Below are 8,346 nucleotides of genomic sequence, written 5' to 3'. Positions count from 1 at the left end.
AAACACTGACAGAGACAGGGTCACGTTCCCAGGGAAGACCCCAGGTCGAAAAATCTAAAAAGTGGTTCATCTTACCCCACTTCCCCCTAACTAGGAGCTCCGAGCCAAAAAATATATTCAGTCCTCAGTCACACACACACACACACACACGCACAGACACACGTACAGTGTAATTCAAGCAAACATATCTAAATTGAAAATGACCGTATCTCGCTTATTTCCAAAGTCAAGTTTTTTATTAACAATCAGCAGCGGACAGGAAAAAATTGATAACCGACGGGCCTGACGTTAATGGGGTGGGCAGTGGAGAGAGAGAGAGAGAGAGAGAGAGAGAGAGAGAGAGAGCAAATCATCCGTCTACTGACCTGTATGTCCTCACTAAACTGGGGAAATCACGAACTTGGTAGGTATAATAATTTATGAAAGAGTAACGAGCCTCCATTATGGGGTAAAAGGGTTCGCATATGACTTTCGCTACACTGTCGTGTCATCCTGACAAGATGTTGCATCACTTCACTGTACCCCTCCACTAGTGGTGGCAGCGCTCCACCACGTAGGCACAAACAAGCACTTAAGCAGGCATAAGTAAATACTTGTGTTTACACTTATAATATTTGCTTTGTTTTGTGTATGGGCTCAGTGTTTTAAGGGAAGTAATTGTTTTGAATCTTCGTAATCTTGATTTTTCAAGAAAATAAAAATGTATAAGAAATGCATTGTAATTCTCAGACAACTGACGTTGTTTGTTAACGCATCGGATCCCGGGGACAGAGTAGGTTTCATTGCTTGTTTCTCCAACGAAGTTCCAGTCATCTATAGGCGATGGAAAGTTTTCAGATTCCGCCATGAAAATCAACTTTACTTTTACCAACTCTTCCAGCGGTGATATTTTCTCAAATAGTCTCCAAAGCAAATACCCTTCACTCATCATTAATCAAGTCATACTGAGTATACTATTCTGAGAGACCTCCAGGTTTCCTTGTCCCAGGAATCTACCCCAACGGCGGTTAGCAACACTTTGCAGGGTGGCGCACGGCTGTACCTGAGGTGACGAGCTCACCATATGAGGAGTCCGGCGGTAGTGGCGGCGTGACCTGTCATGCAGTGTGACCATATCCACGGCCCTTTTGAGGCTCCTAAATACTCTTGCTTCCAGAACGCATGTGACCAGTTGTTGTGTCGCGTGATAATATAGATTGACGCAGCGACGGAGGGGCGCCTGAGGGATGAACTTACCGATTCCTGCAAGTAAGTACTTTCCGCCGATGGGTTGCCTCGTAGCAGCTGAAGAGTTTGTACTGATGTTTCAGGAATAAGAAAGTGAAAGAGATTACTATCATCTACAAAGAGTTACTTCCTTCCGTGTATAGTCATGTGAGCTCGTAAATTCACCGTCGGTTACAACGAAACGGCAAATCGTCATTGTATACTGCACGCTTTCACCCCCACCCCTTTTCGTTTGCTTTTACATAGGTCAAAATAGCAATTAGCACTACCCAGCTACCATCCCTCCCTGTCTTTGAGCTACAGTGCCTAAAAGTCAGGAATCCTCCATGACCAATCAACCCAGGAAAACTACTGTTGGCACAGCCTGGCCGTGGTACCCTAGGTGTTGACACACTGTCCACTGAGTTTCGTTCACCGGCCCTGACTTCAAATATATACACCACGCATGGAAAAGGCTAATGTTCAGATATGTCACTACTACTACACTCTCCATCATTTATTATATATATGAATTTGTCAGTTGTACTTTTACTACTGATAACAAGTTTGTAATTTGTGGAGGAAAAATGTCTCTTTTTTACATTTCGTTCAAATTTAGTCAGGACAGCTAAAGTTGTTTTAAGGCTATTATGCATTTGAAATAAATGTTGTATTCATTCCTGCTAACGTCCTCCCTAAATACGAAGAAGAAAACATTGATAACTTGCACAAATATTCTGATATGATCTAAAATATATAATAGTCGCAAACCATTGCTCTCAACTTGACAATGTTATGTGACGTCATCGACCATGCCAGCCGGCGCATTTAAAGGCTAGTAGGCTATTGTGAATTGAATTACAAAGCTATTATTTTGCATTTAAGAATATTAAGCGATTCGTTTGCATTTATATGAAACTAAGCCATTACTTTGCATTTACGAATACTAAGTTGATTATTATGCATTTAAGAAACTGCTATTATTTTGCAGTAACTTTTTTGGTCAATTTACGGTTTCACTTAACCAACGATTTTCTCACGTGGTTCATGTTTTCTAGTGATAGATGTAGGGAATTCAATGATTTTGGTGTTCCTCCATTTTCCGTCGCAAATGTCTACTTTTCGAGTTATGCCTCTTTTCAAGTTATGCCTATCCCCTTCCTAAACGATCTTGGGGACCTGTGGGAACACGGGGTTTTTGGGTGGGAGCATGAAATCGACTAATATGCATTTCAAATGAGGTCGAGAAATCAATCAAGTCGCATTAGAACACCCCGCAGTGAAAAGGCACTAGCCTACATTTGTTTTGGTTGGAGCAGGGAAGCGGCCATTGTGATGTAAGCAGTGTTGCCAACGAATTTGCCGCTATGGGTGAACATCCCATCCTGATCTGCGCATGCGCGGACTTTGTTTACATACACAGGGTGCTGGATTATTTTCGGCACAGTACGTATGTCTTTTCTCGCTTCACTTTTGTGATCTGTCCCTCCCAGGTTTATATTTGTTTTTTATGAAAGTAAATGATGACGTATGTTTTGAATTTGGAAAATGCATGAAATATGAAGTTGATTCCTGCACCTCTTGTATGTCAGCAAATGTGATAAATAGAGAGAACCTGCACCTTGTATTAGTAATGGTAAATGTGTCGTAAATAGATAACCCCTGCACCACTTGTGGGGGAGGTAGGGGAGCAAAATGTATATAGGTGGGTAATATGGACCACCCCGTTTTCTGTCTTTTCCAGCTTCTGCCAGCTATTGATAATGATATGGACTTACTCCTGGCTCATTAGTCAGCTGCAACACCAAGGGCAAGGATTTGGACGCTTTAAATCGTTTGTTTGTGTGTGAAAAATCCCAGAATATTTTATCATCAGGTGATCTATTGGTAAGGTCTGGTAAGAAATCGTGTTTATAGGGAGCGCTGCTGACTCATAATTTCATGTGTTATTGCATGATTGCTGCGGGTATTACTCTGTGCATGAGTCTGACTACTGAAACATTTTTCTGCCGCCATTGTTCACGCTGAGATTGTTGTTAACATATTCATTGCCCGCTTGGGGAACTAAAACGAAGCCCATAACAATAATAATTATTTTCCTGCTAACTAACTCACAACTTCAGTGAACAAGATAAGGAGACAAAGTGTTCTCTGTTTCTTTTATGAATATTAATTTTATGTTCAGGAAGGTAATGTCACTTTTCGTTTTAATGTGAGTTCATGTTGTTTCATGCTATTGAGCAAAATAACTTATTTTTGTATATTTACATTAAGAACTTTTATGTTCAAGAAAAGGTAATTTCACTTTCACTTGTGAAGTAGTTTCATGAGAGTTCATTGGTGTTCATGCTATGTTGAGCCACAGATCATTTATTTTTGTAATGGAATAAGAACTTGATGTTCAGGAAGGTAATATCACTTTTCATTTAGATTCATTGTTGTTCATGCTACTAGGCCTAAAACAATTGTTTTTCTAATGGAATAAACTAGATTATTATTAGTTTTGCTAAGTAATCTTTCTAAATGATTATCTGCTCAAAACATATGTTAGGCATGTTACCAGCTGTTTCCATATGAGGGCCATTTGCCACTTACGCAGCATTGAGAGTCCGTTTTGCCCACCTGTTGTACAAAATGGTCCACTTGCAGCTATTTTGTTTTTTAATTCATGAATGCAAAGGATCCCAAAGTAGTTCTTCCAAAGAGAGTTTATTTTTGTTTAATGATGAATAAAAGATTGCAAAAACACCCACATATATCTCTGAATATACTACAAAATTAATGCAAAATCTGGGGTGAAGAACCTTAAGTGCCGTTTTGCCCACACCTTCCTCTGTGTCGGTAAATGTGATAAGTGAGATATACCTGCACCCTTTGTGTACGTCAGTAAATGTAGATTGGTGAGAATAACTTGCACCCCTATTACGTCGGTAAATGTAATAAATGTCACTGTAACCTTATACTGCCCCTTGTGTATGTGTGGTAAATGTGATAAATGTTGATAACCTATGCCCTTATGTCGGTAAATGTGATAAATGTGATAACCCTTGAATGTCATCCTGAATTTATTGCATTCTCTCATAAAAACTAGCATGCTGTATTGCCGCCATCTTGCCTGGACAAACTAATATCAACTACTCTGTGATATGGTAAACATTGGGTTCTGCGCATGCGCAGATCAGGATCGGATAGACTAAAATACATTGATGAGATTTATCATACGCCGGAGTGCTGCCACTAACATTTCCTCCCGTCACTCCAGAAACACAGGAAATGAAAGGGACCGCGAACTTGTTTTCCACTGGAATGCCTCAGATTTTGCTACACTTTTTGTGTAACTGTCTGTAGCGCCGGTAGGTTTTGAGGGAGGCGTTATATAGACGGCCCCAGCCTGTTAGCGCAAGCTAATTTTATTTATGGTGGCTGGCGTGATGTGCTTAGCAACTTGCTTGGCCCATACTGCCTCCCGGTGCTCCTCTTGACCGAAGTTGCTGAAGTTAAGGTTGATTGAAGAATCCGGACGCGCTGCCGTGCCTTCCCACCCTCAACCATACAGCCTCTTTGACCTCAACCAGAGAGGATGAGACTTTTCGTCAATGGGTGGGTCAGCATCCACCACTTATGTAACCCAACAACTGGAGAAGCTGCCGACGTGGAGAGTCCACCATGTACAGGCTGCTCAAAGTTCTCAGCCCAACGTGCCCTCTGCTTCATTCATGCAAAGACACAGAGCGCAGCCGTCAGCTGTTCGGATGGTGCTCTACCTAATAAGAGGAGACTTGGGCGGAGCATCTTCACGGCTCGATAAGCAGGTCAGGGGTCATTCGCATTTAAATGGCCTCGACTTGCTCAACAGACTCCCTGACATACCCTCTCCTTGTCTCTCCTCAGGAGAGCTCTAGTCTACATGACAGAGCCTGTATTGGTCCCTTCCCCTGAAGTCTGGCGCACTCTCCTCAATATTATCCAACGTCTCCACAAGAGCAAAAGGCACTCCTAGATCTCAGGCGCTCTCGAGTGCACTCCTCATCTTGCAGAGTCTTACGTTTGAAGGTATTCCACAGTTCTACGTTACCAGGGTCTTCTTCCAGGGTGCTATGCTGAGCCATCAGACGATTTGAGATAGGTCACTGCATACTCCTGAGCACATGCCACCAGTCCTTCAGCCTCTCGAGATGGAACACAGTAGTGTTCCATCTCGAAGATTCTTCTGACCTAACATGGAAGCTTGAGTGTTGCAACAACAAGCCTGCTGCGATCAGTTACCAAAAGAACGCAGCACTCCGGTAAACCCTGCAGTTCCTGAAGGATCCTCCAACGAGGTATTTACGAATACTGGTCGATCTGCCTTAGCTACACCTCCGGCATCGCTATATCAAAGTCCAGCGGTGGCTGAGTCGTCAGAGTAACGGCTCCGTGTTCAGGAGGACATGCCCAGGTTCAATCGCCGCCCGGTGCCCACCCAAGCTGGGATTTTCAGCCTGCCGAGGTGGCAAAACTACCCATGCTGTCCAGGAGCCACCTCAGCGGACTCTAGATTCTAGGATCAAGAATGGGCTCTGGGAGGCAGCGAATGGCTGAATGGCTCACTATAAACACTCGCCTGCGCCAGACGGGCTGGGCCATCATCAGGACCACCGGAAAGAGCCTTGGACCGACCATCCAGGATCCACCGGGAAGAAGCCTACCGGCGCAATGGCCTGTGTAAAAAAAAAAAAAAAAAGTCGTCGGAAGTAACGGCTCCGTGTTCAGGAGGACGAGTTCAATCGCCGCCCGGTGCCACCAAGCTGGGATTTTCGGCCGCCGCCGAGTGGCAAACTACCCACATGCTGTCGAAGACCACCTGTTAGCGGACTCTAGATTCTAGGATCAAGATGGCTCTGGGGTAGCAGGCCAATGCAAGATTAAGCGCCACTATAAACACTCGCCTGCGCCAGAACGAACTGGGCCTGACCATCAGGACCCACCGGAAAGAAATAGCAGACCGACCATCAGGATCCACCGGGAAAAGCCTACCGGCGCAATGAGCGCAATGTAAAAAAAAAAAAAAAAAAAAAAAGCTCTGGTCCTCTGGTACCAGGAACCCGCAATTCTCAACTTTCTGGATTTGCCAAAATTCAGGAGGAGAGGAAACTGTTGATATTCCTGGTACATTTTACGCGAAATGAGTTCCTGTTACCCACTGTGGTAAGCCTTCCCTCCAACCGGCAACGTCACCAGTTATTACTACTCAAGTGTTGTTAGCTGAATAAACTTGATGTTCGTCGTGTTCTATTTGTAGTGAAGGAGGTTACTGCTATTCAGGGAAGTGTAAGGAGGCTTTATCCCATAATTGGAAATTGAGGTGATAAATGCTAGCATGTAATGTAACAACGCATGTTAAACAAGAATATCACTACAAAATAATAATAACACCAGAGAAGAAGACCGAGGCGTATTATCTAGAGTCAGAGACTTTGATGTTCCGCTCCTTCATCAGCATTCACGTGTGAACGTGTACTCTCTAGTCTCTCTCTCTCTCTCTCTCTCTCTCTCTCTCTCTCTCTCTCTCTCTCTCTCTCTCTCAGTGGAAATCCGATATAATTTTCTCCACTTTCTAGAAATCCGGCCACCTGTTTTTAACAGTCTCTCACATACCTTCGCAACCACACTAGTGAGTGATGGTCTGTAATTTAATGGGTCCGCTCCTGCGCATCCCCTTAAACATCGGTACCGTACTGTTGCTCTCTTCCAATCTTGTGGTACCTTTTCTTTCACTCAGAAGCACTCATTTTGGAGTGCAGTTTCTCTGCAAGTTGATCACTACATTCTTTCGAATCCACCTGATACTCCATCCGGCCTCGTCCTTTTCTTACATCAATTTGATCAAACTTTGTTTGACCTCTGCACCGTTAACTGAATCTCTTGCACGCTCTTCCCTTTTTCCTGGCCAGGGGGTTGTACAAATTCTTCTTTTATTAAATTCTATGGAAAGCTGTTGGTCATCACCTCTGCCATCTTTGCTGGGTCCTCATATGTGGTTTCATCCATTTTCGAAGTTTATCGATTTTTCTCTATTACTTTAATTTGCCGTTCACACGTCTATAAAAATAGTTTGATGGTGAGTCTTTTCACTTATCGATTATATCTTTTCATATTTCCGTTTTTCTTATCTTCTAATCTTTGTATATTCATTCCTTGCTTGTTAGAAATCGTTCCACGAGTTAATTCTTCTTCGTCTCCTCCATCCTTCCAAGCTTCCTCTTTTCTCTTTCTAACTATCTCCAGATCTCTTGTTAAACCTGCTCCTTTTTACCAACATCCTTTTTTTGGTTACCTAGGGACATATCTATTTTCGGCTTCCTTGTATAGCTTTAAAACTCCTCCCACTTATCCCTGTATGTGCTCTTGGCTTTGAACAGCCCACTCAATTTGCATTTTTTCAAAAGGTTCTCATGTTAACAAAGTCACAGTAGTTGCTTCTCCCAATTTTGTGATTTTCTTTTCGGTCAATCGTTTTTCTTTTCTGATACTTCAAATTCCACAACCTCATGGTCACTCTTCGCTATTATTGGACAATCTACGTTAAGATTTTCTATTATTTCCGGCGCCTATACTAAATATATACCAGGTCACAATCTTGATGCCTCGCCTTCTTTCCCGAATCTGGTATGTTCCTTGAATCCACTGAGTCCTTTGCACATGTTCCACTGCCAGTTGCAGTAGTGTTCCTCCCGACTCGTCTGCTCCTGCGTCTCCCCAATCACCCATTATAAAGGTATTCTCTCCACGCCCTCAATATTTCATCCTTGCAACTCCACCGTCTCTTGTATCCTTGTTTATATTCCCACCAACCCATACGCTTGTTCATGGGGGCACATACCCTACTACATAATGCCTCCTTCTTCCTTCAGCACCCACAATTTCCTCAACTCCTTTTCTGTCAGTCTTCACCTCAATTCACCTCCTCCCCACCCCTAATGCCTTTTTAACCATCAACATCCACACCTCCTCCCTGTTTTATCTTTTCTGTCTCTCCTCCATATGTTGTTTGCACCTTCTCCAATCCCACCACCTCAGATTGAGTCACAACTTAGTTTCCGTCAGCCCCACAATATCAGGTTCTTTGTCTCTCAAATAGTCAATTAATTCTATCTACGA

This window comes from Eriocheir sinensis, chromosome 23 (genome assembly GCF_024679095.1).
Source record: "Eriocheir sinensis breed Jianghai 21 chromosome 23, ASM2467909v1, whole genome shotgun sequence".
Classification (NCBI taxonomy): Eukaryota; Metazoa; Arthropoda; class Malacostraca; order Decapoda; family Varunidae; genus Eriocheir; species Eriocheir sinensis.
Note: the sequence above shows the minus strand (reverse complement) of the source record.